This window comes from Acomys russatus, chromosome 30 (assembly GCF_903995435.1).
Source record: "Acomys russatus chromosome 30, mAcoRus1.1, whole genome shotgun sequence".
Lineage (NCBI taxonomy): Eukaryota > Metazoa > Chordata > Mammalia > Rodentia > Muridae > Acomys > Acomys russatus.
The window spans coordinates 20,330,103-20,349,998 of record NC_067166.1 but is presented as its reverse complement, the minus strand read 5'-3'; the positions used below and the strand labels follow the sequence as shown (position 1 = coordinate 20,349,998).

Below are 19,896 nucleotides of genomic sequence, written 5' to 3'. Positions count from 1 at the left end.
TTCCCGCCTTTTAGGCATAAGAGCATCAACTTTGTTTTTCTTGCTGTTTTACTTCTTCTATTTACAGCCCCAGAACTTCATGATTATCACATTTATTTTTTAGCGGCTGTGGTGTAGGTGACGTGTACACACGGAGCACAGAGAGAAAAGCTTACCGCTTGTAACCAGATGTGGTGTGGGTGACGTGTACACACGGAGCACGGAGAAAAGCTTACCGCTTGTAACCAGATGTGGTGTGGGTGACGTGTACACACGGAGCACAGGGAGAAAAGCTTACTGTTTGTAACCAGAGGAGAGGCTCCATCACTGTACTACACCTGACCAGGCATTTTATTTTACCCATTTTTATTTTTATGCTGAAAACTGTACTGAGTAAAATGAATACTGGTTAAGAAAGAGTAAAAAAATCACTACATAATAAGACATTTATCAGGTAAAAACATTTGAACTAATGGTGAAGTAGTCACTCAGAATGTTCTAAGTAATTAGGTCACTCAAAATATGCATGAAATGCTGGGCTGTTTCCAGGACAACAAAATGCCAAGTTTCATGCTATCTGCAGCCATAATTAACTAAACAATCTACATTAGGTGGCATCTTGCATATGTTTCTGAAAAATTACTTCACTGGTGTGATAATAATGCTGATCGGAAACAGACTAAAACAGCAACTGAAAAAAACCAAATCAAACCAAACCAACCTGCTAGAGTCATGAAAACAAAACACCGAATGCACCAGGAAAGCTGCATTGCGTTTTTGTACTACATCATAGTAAGAATAGCACTTTTTTTTTTTTTTTTTTTTTTTTTTGATTTTTCGAGACAGGGTTTCTCTGTGTAGCCTTGGCTGTCCTGGACTCACTTTGTAGACCAGGCTGCCCTCGAACTCACAGAGATCTTCCCACCTCTGCCTCTCAGAGTGCTGGGATTACAGGCATGCGTCCTAGCGTCCAGCTTAGAACAGTATTTTTTTTTAATGTTTACTGCATTTATTTATTTATATGTGTGTGCCTCCACGTATGTGGTCATACCATAACCTGTATGGAAGCCAGGGACAACTCGGGGAAGTCAGTTTTCTCCTTCTACCATGTGGGTCCTGGGGATTGAACTCAGGTCCTTAGGTTGAGTGGCAAACACTTTTATTCACTGAGCCATCTTGTTGGTTAAGAACAGGAGTTTTAAAAACCTAAACTACTTCTGAGTAGCTCATGGCTGGGAGTCTAATATTTGAGTTTCAAAAGTGAGGATGTAACTTGCCATACAAGCAATGTCCAGCCCACGACGGTGACGAGGACTGGATAGCGAGCGTTACTCATCCCTCCCTTCCTGTCCTGCCAGTTGCCCAGGACCCCATGTGGTACTGGTTGCTACACCAGGTACTCAGTACAGAACAGAGCAGGCTTCCAAGACCAAAGAACAACTGCCGGCATGAGTCTCAGGATCAACGACGCTTGCCACAAGTAGATGTCGACTAGGAAAGCATGGGCTCAAGTTATAATCCCCTCTGCCCTTAAGCCCACCTCAGTGAGCAGTTCCAGCATATAAACCCATCAGATCGCCTCCCTTAACCTCTACCTGGGATAGCAATGGGGCATAATGCTTAAAATATGGCCTTCAACCCTCTAGCTATTTCTAATTACATGATTTTAGGCAAGCTACTTTTTTTTCCCCTTCCTGATATGTGGCTTTCTTATCTGTAAGTCACGGAGTGTAAGAATGTCCTCTGGGAGGCTGTGTGGGGACTGGGCTAGGAGCATATGATCACATGGTCAGCACCAAACAATGCTGCCATGACTGCTATTACCTCAATCCAGTAAGGCTTTTTATAAGGCCTACTGTCTTGTGGCATTCCACTGCCCCCCACATACCCCACAGGCAAACAAACCTAGAAGAGGCACTATCAAATTCAGCGAGAGCAGCTCAGTGAGCAATAACTCCTCAGCATATATTGGCATAGAATACTAAAGGTACAAAGATAAACAGACAGGGCTATCTAGACTGTTGCTGGACACTAGGAGGGGGCAGACAGCCGAGGGTTATGCAAAATATATGCACTATCATCAACAATAATGAAATAATTCTCCATATGACTGGGGCAATGGAAGCAAGTGGTGGGAAGAGAGGGGGAAAAAAGCTCTGTGTTACTATAGATGGGAGAATGGATACTTGAGAACTTGCAGTGATTGGTATCACTAGCCATCATTTCTCCCCTGTCCTGCCCACTATTCCACTTTCTACTATGGCCTGAAGACGCGTAGGGCACCCTGCATCTGTAGGCCACTGTTGGCTCTGGGTCTGTACCAAGTACTCAGGACAGCACAGCGCAGGGTTCAAAGACCGAAGGACAGCTGCTGGCCAAGTCTTAGGAGCAACAAAAATGGCTTCCCGCTCTTGAAATCCTACTGAGAAGTAGACCCGTTAAGGTGAACCCTTCTATGCACTGAGAGGCACACTCCTCTAGGAAGCATCTCCCGACTGTCTCCTATGGCAAAGTAAATTTTAACAACACATTACCGAGGGCAGGCATTTCTCAGTACCGGGGCACAGTATCTAGTAATGTGCACAGTAGTACCATAAATTCAAAATGCATCAGTGACCTAACCACAAGACTCAAGCTATAAAGCCCTCACAGAAAAAGACAGGCAAGTGTTTACACATGGTTTAGCAATGGAGTCTTAGATATGATAATAAAGAAAACATTACTTAGAATTTACCCAATGTAAAACTGTGTGCATTAAAAGACATTATCATTATAAAGGGGGGAAATGTATAAGGTAAATATAAGTTAAAAACATCTGCAAATTACGTATTTGGTAAGAGTCTAGTATTCAGAATACAATAACACTTTTTATAAATCAACAACAAAAACAACCTAAACAAAATGTGGCAAAACACTTTAAAGCTATTTCTTCAAAGAGGATATAAAATGTCCCCAGGAACTCAAGGATGCTCAGTATCAGAGAGGAATGAAACTTGAAACAATAAGGATGTGTATATATGTTAACATTATATATTTAATGTATTATATATTGCGCATATTATATAGAGTATATATATTAAATATCCAACTAGGACAGCTACTATACTACCCCTAAATAGAACAACGTTGGTGAGACTGGAAAAACTGGAACATTGTATATTGTCAGTAGTAATATGGCTCAGCTACTATGGAGAAGACTTTGGCAGTTATTAAAACAGTTCAGCACAGAACTGTCACAGAACACACCAACTTATTCCTAGGTATATACTTGCCCCAAATGGAAAACAGGCAACTAAACAAATACATGTACACATGTGTGCACAGCGGCACTATCCACAGAAGTCAAGAGGAAGCAACTCAAGTGTGCACCGGCAGATGAACTGATTGGCAAATGGGTGAAATATTTTAAGATGCAAAAAAGAAAGAAGCCTATATGCTGCAGTGAAGATGGGCTTTGAAAACACTATGCTGAAGAACAGAAGCCAGACACAACAGAGGGAACATTTTATCAACATGCATGACACATGTGACAATAGATAATAAGTGAATACAGGAATCCACAGAAGGCAGACCCATGGCTGCCAGAGGCTGGAGGAGAAGTAGCAAAAAGTGACTGCTTCACTTGGTCTATGCCAAATGGCAGAGAAGTGACTAGGATTAACTTCTTAATGGCCAAAGGCTTTTCTTCAGAGTAATGAAAATATTTTAGGTCCAGGTAGTACTTTTTTTTTTTTTTTTGAGATAGGGTTTCTCTGTGTAGCCCTGGCTATTCTGGACTTGTTTTGTAGACCAGGCAGGCCCAGACCTAACAGAGATCTGCCTGCCTCTGCCTCCCCGAGTGCTAAGATTACATGCGTGGCCACTGCGCCTGGTTTGTGAATGTACTTACGTTATGTGTTTTCATGAGAATTACAGGCTAAATATATCCCTGAAAAGACATACTCGAGTTCTGACCTCCAGTACCTGACTTCATTACAAACTACAGCAATCAAGTTAGATGAGGTTACTGGGTGGGTGTCTTAATGTGACACAATTTGACACAATTGGTGTCCTTACAAGAGAATTACACACATACACACACACACACACACACATACACACACACACACACACACACACACACACACACACACGCAGGAGAGTGTCGGGTGGTGACAGATGGAATGACACATCTACGAGCCATGCAATGCCAAGAAAGCCAGAAGTTAACTATGGAACAGACTGTCCCTTGGAGACACTGCAGAGACCTGCCCATGAGACTCTGAGTTCATATCTTTGGTCCAAACTGTAAGAAAATACATTTCTTTGGTTTTTAAACTACTAAGTCTGTGGTGCTCTGTAATGGCACGGCAATACAGGAGGCCATGTTGAGAAGCACACGAATCAACTAGTGTGGGAGAGGGAGTTCACACACGGACACAGTGCATTTCCACAACAAGCTGGAAAGAATTACCCCAACCTGAAGCTTACAGTGGCAACCAGGCTTCATGAAAGAAGAATGGCTGATTGCAGTGACAATTCTGGAGTTTTGGGTTCTTTAAAAAACACAGAAACATAACAGGAAAATGTTGTTTTAATTCCAGGTGTGGGACAGGGGGCTGCTTCAAACTGACCGCAGCAGCTATGATCTGCCTCGTGCTCTAGCAGAGGCGTGTACTTGCCAGCTGCAGATAGTTTCCGTGATTGTGTAATGGTTGAAATTCTGGAAACTTTTCAGAGGGTATATCAATTCTAGAGCCCCAAAAGGCCAGGCTGGTGGTCCTTCACGGGGTTGGTTGCAGTTTGCTAGTAGTCATGCTCAAAGAAGAAACAAAAGAAATGAGACTCAGGGATCTCTCCCTCCACCCCCTCTACTCTTTCTCTCCCATCTAGTGACAAAGGGTGAGACCTCAAGGCCTGGGCATTCATTTAAGACTTGGCCACCGGCACTCACTTAAGAATCCCTGTGGACAGAGCACTGCTCGGTTTATATAGAAAGTACAACTAATACTTGTAGATTAATAACGGAGGAGCAGGAGAAATGGTTCCCCAAGTGTAGGGACATACCTAGCCGGAAATGTTGGCTGGGACAGAATTAGACAGTTCGTGCTCTTCTTGAAAGGCAGGACAACTTGGGGATTCAAGGTTAGATAATCATCTTACTGCTTTTCTAACTTTTGAGGAATGGCAGGGGACCTACTGATGACTGAACACAGCATGTGAGTCACACAAGTTTGTCACCTCAATAAGCAAAGTTTGCTTCAAAAGATGTCTCAAAGCTATAAAGTAACTGAGTGATGATGTTCATCTGCCTGTCTACAATTGGGAAATTGCAAGTCCAGCAAAGCATTAATATGACTTGTAATATCTATGCCCTAAATGAGATGGAAGGGTGATTCTGTTATGAAAATCAAGATTATGACTTTAAAAGATCTACTTCCTTGTTTAAGGAGACAGAATCAAAATCTTACTATGCAGCACTGTAGACCAGTGCTCTCTGTAGACCAGACTGTCTCTCACCGAGGGATCTGCTTGCCGAATACTAGGTTTAGAGCTGTGCACCACCACACCCAGCCCTGATACATGGGCTAATCTTTAAAGAATAAATATTTCTGCTATAAATAAAACAAATACGGATGGTAGACACAAAGTGAGAAAATAGTGGAGCTTGGCCTCAGATGATATCCCACCTTTGGCAGAGACAGAAAAAAGGGAAAAGCAACAGACTAGAAAAGCAGATATATGCCCACTGCCTCTTTTCCTCCTCCAAACACCCACACACTCCCTATCTGAACAATTCTAAGCCCAGTGAGGAAGAGCCCATAGAAGTTCCCTGAGGTTGTCATATGGCTGCCCTGCACCTAACTGAGCAAAGGAACCCTGGACTTGAACTGCATGTAAAAGAAGATCCCTACAAAGTCTCGTCTTTCTCCCCAAATGCTCTGTGAATCTACAGCTGGCTGAGTTCTTAACTATAGGCAGAAATGACAAAGAAGACGGTACTGGGCATGGAAGCACCAATGTGCTACCACAGCAGCAAATATGCTGGTTTTATGGCTAAGGAGTTTCCATGTCTCGCCAAGTGGAGCTCAGAGCCCTACAGACAGCCTCCCAGAGAACACAGTTCCCCTGTGCTTGTACCAGCTTTACCCTTCCCAGAGCATTTCCACATGCCAGGAGAGAGTGGTCTCAACAGTTTTCTCTATTTACTTTAAGATGAAGAACCTGAGATCAGCAAGGCGTAAGCAGCCTGGCAAGACTCAGCCTGGGATGATGCTGGTGGAACCGACCGCACAGATCTCTCCAGGTCAGCGCTTGCTGCTAAGCACACACCATCTCCCTGGATGGATGCTCTATACTTAAAATTGCCCCATTTGCTCATTAAGTGAGTACAAACGATACATGAACAGAGGAAAACAACATGTACACATTCAAGTTTTGTAAATATTAATTAGTTTATAAATTTCATTCCATCATTCAATCATGTATTTACTGAAGGGCAGCTATGTTCCCAGCATGGGCAGGCGCTGAGAATACAAAAATCCCATGATATAATCATCCTCAAAAAGTGAACCTTAGCCGGCAGTTTTCCAGAAATATGATACATTCTGTCCAAGGGGGAGGGTCTAGATTTATTGCTGCCAACGATGAAGATATCAAAACAAATAAAAGAGACTCTGTACTATCTTCCCATAATAAGATAAGATCCTGAGAAAGAATGTGCTCCCAAGTCACTTTCCAAATAAGTATCTTGGGAACTCAGAACCAGCACAAAAATACTTGGCTAGAAGGATCCAAGAGCAGAGCCCAAATGATTATTATCTACAAACAAAGGTAATGCTCAAATGAAAACCAAGAGAAGGTGGTGAGGGTGGGGTGGAAGACGTGGCTTTAGGGCACGCCCAGCGAGTCCCACCTCAGTACACGTGTACATTAAGATCAGCCCCCAGACGCCAGCTTGGCTCCAAATCCACTCTGTCCTGAGGTGAAAGCTAACGTTACTTTGTGGAGGGGAGAAAGCCCCACCTTCAGTCACCTCTTTAAAATAAAACCTAGGAGTCATAAATACAGCAAGCTTACAGCACTATTATCAGAATACAGCCTGAGCTTGAAAACCATCCTCTTTCAAAACATCTTCTAAAAGTCCAGGGGTTTATAGACACGGAAAAACAAATCCAGGCTAGTTCCGCCTCTCTTTAAAAAGATATTATTCTCTTTGTACATGAGTGTTTCTGAATAGGAAGTAGTCTTTTGACACCGCTAGAGAGGGTGACATAAACACACCAGAAATACCAGTGTGCTTTCAGAAGCAACCCAGTGCTGAGATGACGTCAAGTTAGCCTGACTGGACATTTGTGGAGCTGGCAAACAATGTTTTTATGAGATGGGTGAGAAGAAAACTGATGTTCCTTCAGGCTCAGAGGATGACACCGAAGAACTCAGGGTAAGGGCGTTGGTCAGTCTCTAGCTGTTTGGTCTTGGAGAGGTTTCTTTTGTTTACCCCCTTCATCTACAAAAGAGGAATATGTATTGCCTCCGTTTAGAATCTGTAGTCGCTTCTATGAGAAGGATGAAAATGAGGACAATGCCTTTGACTATGATTATTATTAGTGACAAGCCCTATAGGCTACCTGCAGTTTGTGGCCACATGTCTGAGAATCTCAGCTACTATCGAAGTCTCCCCATTGGGAGAAGGAGAGAGGAACTACATGTTTAAAACAAAGCATTTGGAAAATATGACAGAGTTAATGAGGTTGTTAAACATAGTTCAAAAGGAGACATAATACAAGTTTAGCAATGATACAGGCAGAACTGTAAAATGTCTCCTACATCAAAGCACATCATGGATCATGTATGATTCAGTGACTAAAGTGTATGTTTTGTGCATTAAGATTATGTATAAGTATAAACCTGACTCTCATATAGTTAACTTACAGTAATTCCACATGAATCACTTATACTTACATGTTAAGAGCAAAAGCACACATTAATTGGGGAAATTTATCGGGATGAAAAATGTCAGTCTTATACAAAAGTCATACAGGAAAGTTTAAAAATTAAATTACATAAAAACCGACAGAGTAAATATTACTATAAAATGAAACAATTAAAAAAAAAAACCCAAAGAAATGAGAAAAATGTTTACTCAAAGCTATTCCATAAACATTACAAAAGGCCTAGTAAATTAAAAACAACAACAAAGCAAAACCCCTAGTAACTCAGCAGAATGCTGAAAAAATAAAAGAAAGTGTATAGGAATATTAATGGCACTTATTAAGAGCAAGCCAATCTCACTAACATTGAACAAGACAAAATAGGATATTGATAAGCCATGTATCTATTAAAATATATTAAATTGTAATTAAAATAGTTAAGATAAAAATCCAACTCTAGATGACTTCAGTGGTGAATGCTATCAACTACTGAAGGGATAATGTATTTCATACAAACTTTGAGAAAACAAAAGATGGAATATTTCTGATATTTTATATATATATATATATATATAAAACATTATATAATGCTGATGTCAAAAGCAACAGATATGAGCAAAACAAACAAAATCACAGATACTATTATTAAATAGCTACAATTTTATCTTCCCAAAGTACAAGTCTACCTTTGACAATACATCAGAATAATAAGCCCCTTGCAAGCGCATCTCTATTTAGTCATCTTATCTCTGTATGGTCATCCTCTCTCACCACTCTTGCTTGTCTTTATGTTAATACTCTATTTATAGAAGGCTTACATTTGCATACAGTTACATTTTTTTTTTGTATCATGTCTACAACCACCTTCACTGTCATATCTCTAGACAGAAGTACAGTTTGCTTTTCTCATTCAGACTGCTGCTCTATCTTTTAGAAAAAGTGTGCATCTGTGCACATGTTTTCATATAACCCACCATCCAAGCAGCACCTGTGACTTCACATAGTCCCTCTCTTTGACACACAAAGCAACTCAAGTGTGTGTGTGTCTATTTCTGGTTTCTCTCTATTCTGTCCTCAGGGCCTGGCTGCTTTCACACACTGTATGCCAGCACACCATTTTTCATCCAGCACAACATCCTAATAATCCTTGTTATCTACCTGGCAGATCATTCCATCAGTTTTCTAAGTTGTATTTATTCTTGGCCTTCTATTCTTTCACTTGACTTTAGGATTATCTTCTTAGGCTCTTAAGTAATTCTGCAAAAATTGCATTAACCCTGTAGATGAAATCTGAATATTTCAATTCACTCAAAACAGATAAACGAAGATGTAATAAAAAGATTGCCAGGAAACCTTAAAGTGCAGTGATTTTTTACTCATAATTTTTAAAATACAGAAAATGTTGTCTGTTTCATCCTAATTTTCAAGGCCACAGTGGACCCATCTTCCATGCAACAGTGAGCTAGACGAACAAATTGCTCAGTTTCTCCATCAGAGAGAGGGAGTGAGGACAACAGCCAACAGCCTCAGCCATACTGAGCTTGGCCCAAGCATCAGAACAGACACGCAGGCTGTTCGTCAGCTGTGTGAATGCCCGTGGCCCAGAACTCCTACCGGTATTTCTGTGCTTTGATTATCGGCTCAGTAACATCTGGCCAAGGTTGGGCTTGGGGCAGGCTTTTCTTATTTGGGAATCACGGCATCCCCTACCTGCATACAGGAAGCAGATGACTCTCTGCTGCCCCCTTTTGGTCTGCTATGGCCCTCTACAACTTAGCAACTTGGAGCTATCTATAGGGCAACTTCAAGTAGGTATCTTTTAGGGTCAGGATGCTTCCCTCAAATTTGACATCCTTTCCTTCTGGGTATTGAGCTAGGGCTCTTCATAAATACCTACCTGTCTCTCCCCATTTTTGAACCCTGATAAGGACTTGGCTGTGATGCTCCATAGGGAAAACTGGCAAAGATCACTGGGGAATAATAGGTTAAAAACCAAACTCTTCCCTGTCTCAAAAAACCAAAACCAAAACAAACAAACAAACAAAAAAACCAAACTCTTGGGGAGGCAGAGGCAGGCTTGGTCAACAAAGGGAGTCCAGGACAGCCAAGGATACAGACAGAAACCCTAAAATCTGAATTTAAAATAATTTTCCCTAAAAGAAAAGTGAAAGGAAATGTAGTCCTTGGTCTTCAAGGACAAAGCACAGCTAATATTTAAGCTAAATCTGGCAAAGAATTCACCTTCTTGGTGCCAAAACCCTTGCAGCAGCTTCTAAACAGTTCTTCCAAGCCTCCTGCCTACCCTGACACAGGAGCGCTACTTTAATACAGATTTTATTAGTGAGTGCTAGCCTCTGCCACAGCTGACACTCACAGCCCAGCACACTGACTCCAGCGTCTACTCCTCAAAGCTGCTTCTCAAGTAAACACAAATTGACTTTTTGATGAGTCAATAAATAGCTGAAATGTAATTTTAAGGAAGGGTCAGAAATTACATTAAAAGTCAGGGCACAGATGGATGAGGCAAAACAGGCAAAGAGAGAAAGCACAGGGCACTCTAGGCTGAGAGCACTGTGTGTCAGACATGGTACCTTTCATCACCTGCCAGTAACTCAGCCGAGAACTGGGGTGACCTGTACCTGTGAGTCCCCCAAGCCTCATCTTAACATGCTTCCCAGGCCTTTTCTACCAACCGTGCCAAGGCTTTTTTTTTTTAACAACAAAGACTAGTGGCCTCCTGGCTCACCTCTGGCCAGCACCTACCCCCTGAACATGCAGCAGTATTTCCCTCACAGGCTGCTTAGTCTGGGGTTGAAAGATGGAGTTTTAAGTTCCAAGCTCACCTAGGAAAGAGAGATGCTGTCTTGAAACCAGCGTGACTATTTAAAGGAACAGAACAGGCCTCAAAACCCCTGGCTGGTTAAAACAAACACAAGGTCTAGCATGAAAATGACAGCAGTCCCGATCGATGAAGAGAATCCACGTCGAAGCTCACAAGTGCCCACTTCCCTAGACACAGAGCATCTGGAAATACTTAAGAATTTGCTTTTGGCCTCAAAACTCATGATGCAATCAAGTGCAACTTCTGCTCCCACACAGCTCCCCAAAGCCTTTGCTCATCTACTCTGCTCTCCTGTGAACACGGTCCCAGCTCCTGAGAACTAACTGCAAGTTCACGCAGATGATGCACAATCCGCAAAAGGTTTTATATCTCTGTGTCCTACAGGCTTGGTTCAGGGATCCTGACCGTGGTACAACCGTGAAGACAGCCAGCAGAAAGAGTTCTTGACCGCAGGGCTACATCGCAGGAAACAGAGACCAGAGATTATCTTTTTACACAGATCTTAATTTTTTTTTTTTGGTTTCTGTGTAGCCTTGGCTGTCCTAGACCCGCTTTGTAGACCAGGCTGGCCTCAAACTCACAGCAATCCACCTGCCTCTGCCTCCTGAGTGCTGGGATTATAGGCTTAGGGTCATTTTTAAAAGGTTTTGGCAGCTAGCTATTAGAATAGCTTTACTTTCGCCCTTCTTTCCCATTTATAGACAAGTTATCAAAAATGTGCTTTGTGGACCTTTCAGAGATAGATGCCATAACGGTAAATACTACCCCAAAATCAGCTGTCTAGAAAGTAAGCGGGGATCACTACAGCTACATATGACTGAGGCTCACCAGAGATCAGAAACCCCATTCTTTCCGTGAGCTAGTTTACATCTACTGGCTTCTTTTGATAATCATGACTCAACTGACTGAAATGTTCATGATTCCATTTAAGTGAGCAGTGTTTCTGAGAAGCTAAGCAGATCAGACCCTCACGCTCACGGAGTCTGAGGCTTTGATCTTAATGAGGCAAAGGCAGGTGATGCTGCGGGGAGCTGGTATCCACGTTACCCATCAAGCTGGCGCTTACACGGGCCCTACCTACCATTCTCATGCGCTCAAGGTGTGTAAGCGCTCATCCTCCACACCACCCTGGGCTTTTACTGCTCATCTCTGTATATGTTAGGCTTTCTTTAGGTCTCACTGTCACCTTGTCATAAAGTGCTTTAAGTACGCATTACACCTCTGTTCCGGTTCCTCCTGAGACGGCCTACTTGATACGCCTCTGGATTGGGTCAGGTCTCCACCCACAGCTGCCTTACAGAAGTCACTTGAATTTCAGTTCCAGATTCTAGAGCTGACAAGCCTCAGAGGTCATCTAGTCTCCAGAGTCCCAGCTGGTGCCAGAATACCAGGAAGACCTAATGGTATGTTTTGGCAAGTGTTCCTTCCCCCAAAGATCTGCAGCCAGCTCTTCTCCAACAGTCTAAGTATGACCAGAGGCTGAAAACAGCAAATGTAGAAGCACGTGTGAGAACAGTAAGACGGCGAAATGTCCAGACTCTTGCTGCTTCTAACTTGCCACCAACTCAGCACCTCAGCCAGCGCCCAGGCATTCCCTCAGCCGGGCTTAATCTCCAGCCCTCTTCACTTTCAAGTTTTCATGAACTCTGCTGACTGAGTTTCCCTCCTGTGTACAATACATTTTTCTCTTTATTTCTACTGCTGAGTACTACCACAGGCCAGGTCTTTTACTACTGCAAGCAGAGAAAATTAGTTTCCCTCCTTCCTTTATCCATTTAATTAAAAATTTTGTTATTAATCTTCACGGAATACCTTTGTTGTTATACACATTTCTCAGGAGTCTACTGATGATAATTATCTTGTGGATCATTAAGAAATACTTCCTGGCTGAGTAATACACACAACATAAAATTCAAAAGTCCAAGAGAGAATTCAATGAAAAGTTACCCAGGACTATTTTCTGGGTTAACAGACAGTGCTCACCACTCCAAGACATTCCCCACACTCACGTTACATACACACACACACATCACAGCACATATGCCACACAAACCACAACTTTTCCCCTAATAATTCTGTAACTTACTCATTAGGAAAGAGAAATATACATTAAGCCCTCATTCTTTTTAATCTCTGCATAACATTTACTACATGGTTATAGAATAACTAATTTAAGCATACTTCTGCTAACGGGCAAAGTTTTACTTACTTTTTGCAATGGCTATTATTTCATGTGTATGAGACTATATTAGTTTACATGTCTGAAACTATAATTAGATTAAAGAATAAGTGCATTAATACTTTTTATATAGCCAAAGTTTATAAAGCCTATAAATTTGAGACAAGATCCCACCATACAGCATAGGCTAACTTCCTCGTGCTGCGATGAGAGGCATGTGCCATTATGCCCAACTTGTATGATGGGCCAATTTACAGATTTAGTGTCAACATGGAACCACGGCAGATTAAAACTCTCTTCTACAATCCTTTTCTCCCTCCATCTGCCACCTTATTCCCAGCCTCCCCACAGGCCGCTCTCTCTGATGGTAGGCCCTACAGTCAGCTCTTACCTCAACTTTCCCACTCAAGTTCTACCTTTTTTATGCATATTTACTGATGACAACATTAATCCCTCTTTCGGTTTATCCCAGACATATTTTAAAACGCAAACTTTGTTATATAAGGACAGTGAATTTACCTACTATGTTTGGGATTTGTCTGGACTTTGAAGTCCACATAGAGACTCATCCTTAACAATCTGGAACCTTTCTGGTTCATACTGATTATAATCTATCCTTCCTTTGGATATAGCAGTTTTAGTGAATTAAAAATGTTCTTCTATCTTCTGTGGCTTTAGAACTTCCCTTCTAAACGGAGCTGACTTATCATGGACACGGTAATTGGTATCTGTCTTCAATGAATTTTCATCTTAAACACTGTCAGAGCAGTTTATTTGTTACAATGGGGAAAAACAGCTGACTGACAAAATTAATCTATCCCGTCAGGTTCCCCATATTCACCCCTTTGCCTTTTTTTTTTCGAAATATGTACTAGACATTCCATACACATTGCTTGAATTGTTTATTTCTACTTCCTCACAGTGAGTGCATACCAGGACAGTGGCACGTACTTTTAATCCCAGCACTCAGGAAGCATAGGTAGGTAGATTTCTGTAAATGTGATGCCAGCCTGGTCTACACAGTGAGCTCCAGGTCAGCCAAGGATACACATTAAGACTCCATCTCAACAACAACAACAACAACAACAACACAAATAAAACAAACAAAAGAAAAGAACGCATGCGTGGGCTGAAGAGATGGCTCAGCAGTAAAGAGCAATGGCCACTCTTATGTAAGATGAAGGTTTGGTTTCCAGCACCCACATGGCAACTCATACCCATCAATAACTCCAGAGTTAGGGGATCTGATGTGGCTTTGTGGCCTCTGTGGGCACTAGGCACACACCTGGTGCACATATACACATGCAGGCAAAGCGCTCATACACAAAAGAAAAATAAATCTTTAAAAAAAAAACACATGGGGATGTAAATATGTATATACATGTAGATAAATACAGAATGGAAAAGACCTAATTAGCTAAAAGAACATTAATAAAGCAGAGCCAGGTCAAAAGATCCACGTTATCTAATGAAAAGACATTAAAAACTGTAGACACCGAGACAATATATTTGTGTCATCAAATAAAGCAAAGCAGAGATCAATGGAACAAATAGTCCTATGAAAATTACTACCAAGAGGTTCAAGGCAATGTGAAGAGTGTTGTGTTTACAGTAAATAGCCTGGATTAAATTAGGTGTTTTATGAAAAAACAAAACAAAACAAAAAAAAACCCTGAGTTTTTACTTTCTAGTCTAAGAAGCAAAGAAACAAACAACGCTCCCAAAAGAAACAACAACAACAAAACCCCTCAACTACTTATAGATCTAACTCTGGAACCTAAAAATTACAAAATTCTAAAGTAAATCAGAGAAAATTATCTATGGTATTTGGTGGGGCAAAGATTTCTTAGATGAGACCAAAACCATAAAAACAAACAAACAAAACAAAACAAAGAACCATAAAGAATTGGATTTACATCAAAGATAAAATCATACTATTGTTTTTTAAATTATCTGTATTGCCGTATTATCTATAGGCCTGGCTGGCAATCAATCAAGACACAGACACCTGTTATATTTTAAAATAGCCTTAGTTAACCTGGGGCAGGGCAGATATCAATCCTCTAAACTACCTCCCATGATGAGGCAGGCATGGAATCCCTGCCTCAATCCCATGCCATCTGCTTCTAATAACTTCTATCAAGCTACCTCCCATCCATAATCCCAAATAGTTCCTAATGTTCTTCATCTGGGCTGGATTCTATCCATCCACGCCACTGGCCATGTGCTTTTCCTCCAGCTAACCCATGGCGGCCTTCCCCTCTTCACCTCAAGCCTCTCTCCTCTCCTGGTGGCAGTCCTTCTTCTTCCCAGAATTCCTCTCTCTCCTAGCCCCACCCATCTCCTTTGCCCTGCCGAGGTGGGATGGCTTTTTATTAAGCAAAAGGTGGGTCAGACAGCAAGCTGTAATTAGCATCAAAATACACCAGACCATCCCACAACACCATACTTTGAAAAATGTTAAGTGCATGAAAGCACAAGACTAAGAAAAAGATTTTTCAAATTCAGTAAAAAGAAAACAACTTCCAAGGCAGAGCAAAAAACCTGAACATTTTTACCAAAGGAGGAATCATCAGGCAATTACAAATTTAAACCAAAGTAAATACACATTGGTCCAGCTTAATCTGTCAGATAAAGTGCAGAGGAATGAGATTCCGCTAGGATTATAAAACGGGCTACGTACTTTGTAAAGCAACTGTCAAGTTCTTTGTAAGTTAACTGTGTGTCTTCTATGTTCCGGCCATTCTACTACAAATTCACCCCAGAGAAACAAAAGGGCACGTCTACACAAAGATGGATACACAGGGGATCTCCTCACTCTTTATTTCTCTCCCTCCCCTGCACCCCCACACACAGCGTTTCTCTCTATAGACCTGACTGCCCTGGACTCATTCTGTAGACCAGGCTGGCCTCGAACTCACAACGATGCAGCTGCCTCTGCCTTCTGAGTGCTAGGATTACAGGCATGCGCCACCTAGATATTAACAGCCTGGACTGCTATGACCTACTAAAACAGAGCCCCCTATGGGTGCCAAGTCACCTCCCCATCATAATAAAGATGGCAATCACCTCGAATCACTCTGGGAATGGTAAGCCACAGCTAGCAAAGTGTACGAACTTTACACCATATTCCTGTTACTAGCTCTAGGCTAAAATATCAGAGAAGAAAACTACACACTCTAGTAGAGGCTAAAGGTTCTCACTTTTATCACCATGCCCTTATGAATTTCTGGTGAGGCATGAGCCAAATTTGCCAATTTGCTACTGTCTAATACAGAACATTTATAATAATTAACTATCTCCCGGGCTTGTGGCAAGGACTAGCAAATAAAAACCACCACAGCACGCAGCAGCGTGAAAGCTGCTGTTCCTGAAAGTGTTAAAGGAACTGCTCCTAAAATACACCCTAGGCACTGCTGGCTGCCCTTTGATTTACATACAGACTTTAAAAAGAAGTTTGCGTTTCACAGAGACCAAGCAATGGGTTAACAGAAAAATTTAAGGCAGCTGTGGAGCACAATCCCCAAGACCTCAAAGAGAACTACTACTGCGTAAGTTTGCATGCAGCTTACCCCTAAAGAACCCTTCCGTTCCTGTCTCCCCACAGGACGGATTCCTCCAACACCGCCTTCCAGGGAGCCATCATAGCATTTTTACTCATTGAAAAATGAAGCTATTTTGGTCCTTCGGCAGGCTGCCAACCTGGGACCTGGAGACACGCAGGCTGCCATCTGCCTCATCCCAGCTGTTCCCGACCTGTCATCCCTATCCAAACAGGGATGCCTGCTATCTGCCAGGTCAGCTAAGTGATGTGAAGGACGCTGCGGCCATGATGCTGCGTGGACGAAGTGCTGCCACACCACAGCCAGACTGCCAGCTTAGCCTTCCACTCCTCACCGGTGACGTGTTGCTTCCACGCAACAATGCAGGGGTCTGACTCTGAGGAAAAGATCCTCCCCTGGAGCTCTGCAGCCTTTCTACAGTCTGTCAATGGATGCTTTTTCTAGAAGCCACAGGCCACTTTAGAACTGTGAGACTCTCAAAAGAGAGTATGCTGTGTAACTGGAGAGTCCTGTCACCCTTCAGGGATGACCGTTATGTTGCAGATTAAATAACCAGTTCGATTATAGATGCTTTAAGGGTAAGGGGAGCAAGTTTAATTTCACCACCACAGCCCCCCAAATGATACAGAAGCCTGAATAAGCCTTAAAAACTGCTATCTGCAAACATCCTCAGTAAAGAGGACCCCAAAAGGGGGCGCGCAAGTGTCATGGCTAGAAGTGCATGCCATTAGCGTAGTCATCAAACGCTAACACGGGAGCTGTGAAAGCTTGCTATACCATACAGATAATGGCTTTTACTAATGACACATGTCTTTCCTATGACATGTAGTTTTGTCTCCTGAAAATGGAGACACAGTCGGCCTCCAGGTTCGCCTGTCTAAGTGTGGATGGTGTACATGGACAGGGGAGTCCAGCTGTGGATGGTGTACATGGACAGGGAGTCCAGCTGAGACCCTCACTAGCGGGCCCAGGTAAGACAGTCTCCAAAATGGAAAGATATGTTCGTTGTATGAAACTCTATGAATGGTCACCATAAAATAAACCTGACCCCAGGGGAGCGCTCTCCAAACGAATGAAGAGCTTACAGTTCTCAGAATAAACAGTGGAACAGTCCACAGCACACAAGACACTCCAGGCATGTCTTTGTATCTGTGACCCCAAGTTCCCCACCACTCTGTACTGGGTATCACCCTCTCTCTCGACTCCTTCTGCCATAGTTCCCTTGGGAACAACCACCACTCCGCCTGGGTCCTTTGAGGTAATCCTGCACTGGGCAACCTCATGCTGCCTTCACAGTGCTGCCCTTCCACTTCCTCCTGCTTCCTCCTGTGGTTCCTCAGCTCAGAACAGGTGGCACCTGGCCCTCACATACCATGCTCAATCACCACTAAGGCAATCTCTGTCTTAGCCTCCATGTCAATCAAACAGAGCTACGAAGCTGAAGCTTAGAATGCTTGTAGGTGACAGAAAACGCAGGAAGCCTTTCCCTCTCAAATGGCAGCAGAACAGCAAGTTGGCAACAAAAATCCTCTTTCTGGAAGGAAAAAAAAAATGTCTGGAGCAGAGGTATTTTAAAAATTAGCAGAGGGTATGAAAGTTAAAAAAAAAAAAAAAAATGTCTTCCCTATACACTGACCACTGAACAGCCTATGTCGGCTGCTGCTGGCTGACTGTCCTGAGCCACAAATTTCACTTGCTGTTGCTGCTCTCTCACCTCCAGGGGACTGATGATGCCAAAATAAGGCAGAGATGATCCTGCCAGCCCAGCCCAGCCCAGCCCTGTTCTCCAGATAGACAGTAGCTGCGGCCTGAGGAATCCTCTTACCCATCTCGCCTTCCCGCTCTCACAGGGACTCCAGGAGACTGACTGTACCTAACCTTTCACTGGGAAGAAATAATACCTACTAATTAGTCATATGTCTGTCTTCCTTCACAGGGCAAGCCAGAATAAGAAAAGAAAGTGTTTGCATGAAAAAAAAAAAAAAAAAAAAAAAAACAGAGACAGAATATTTCAAAAGGCCTGGAGAAGGAAGCAGGCAACCCAGGCAAAAGAACCAGTTGTGGTCAGGACTCACAGTAGGACCTTAACCTTCTGTATTTTGCATCCAGAACCCTCTGGCAGGAGGAGCCTGTGGACCCCTTCTCCAAACTGGTTTTTCACAACTGAAACCAGTAACAGCAAATACAAGTATCAAGATTCTAAGAAGTTCTGAGATGAGGCAGGATGAGTGCTGCATCTCTCGTGCACGAGAGCCCAGAGCCAGGAGCAGCTTGAACTACTGCCTCTTGAGCTGCAGTGGGCATAGTTTTTAGACATCTGCTACAAATGTGATATGGTTAAAAAAAAAAAAAAAAAAAGAAAGAAAGAAAAGAAATCAATGATTTTAACTGGTGAGAAAGACAAATGCTGCAAATAGTGCAGGCATCTGTCATCTATACACACAACGGAAGAAAATGCTAAGCACTACTGAAACACTAAGATGTGATTTTCACGCTTACCCAATTCACAGAGCTTTATAAACTGTTCTCTGCAGACTCCAACACAGAAAGTAGATGGAGACTGGGCTTCCCTGGCATAAACAAAGGGCCTGGGGGCAACATCTGGGCTCTCTCTGGTCCTCATTTCCCCCACCCACTTCCCAGGGCTTCTCAGAGGGCCTAAAGACCACTCCCAGAACTCACAGAGATCCGCCTGCCTCTGCCTCCTGAGTGCTGGGATTACAGGCATGCGCCACCACACCCGGCTGTCCCTTTTCTTTTAAATGCTTTACCTCAGCAGATGCTTTGGCTACAACCACTGTTGGTGCCCTGTTTTCCGAGTGCAGACTCCCAGTTTTAACACTGTCTGAGTCACTTTGATTCTTGCTGATTTCCCCTTCAGATGCAGAATATCACCGTTTTTGGATTTCTGTCAAAGCATGGATGCCTTAAACAGCTGCAGTTTGCTGTGGTATAGGGCATCTACTCCTTTCCTGTCACAAGTAGTGTATCCCAGTGTCACTGGCTCTGGGAGAGTAGTGCACAGGCCACACTCAATCTCCAGATGTTTGCTGTCCCTCCTGCTGCCCTGAGAGCAGCCTTCCTAAACAGATCCCTGGTACCCTGCAAGACTGGAGTTCCCAAGCCTTCCTGTCTGTGATGTCGAGAGATTTCAAATGTTCTCCTGGGACGGGATGCGTGGGTAGCACAAGTCCTGGGAGCTGCTGGAGTCTGGGACTGCTGCCTGTGCCCAGATCCGTGGCAGAAAGTCCATCAGCTTCCCACTGATGACTCAAAAAATGATGGTGGCTACAGGCTCACCAGGAAGGAGGTGAGCCTACGCAATGGCAGCAAGAAATGTTACTCTACGGCAGCGCTTCTCAACCTTCCCAACGCTGTGACCCTCAATACAGTTCCTCATCCTGTGGTGACCCCAACCGT

At 42.9% G+C, this 19,896-nt stretch overlaps 1 protein-coding gene across 1 annotated transcript in view; it reads right to left on the bottom strand.

The window, feature by feature from the left end:
• Positions 1-19,896, bottom strand: part of Mrps27 (mitochondrial ribosomal protein S27) — a 79,994-nt gene that overhangs the window by 39,710 nt on the left and 20,388 nt on the right. The gene's annotated exons all lie outside the window — the stretch shown is intronic.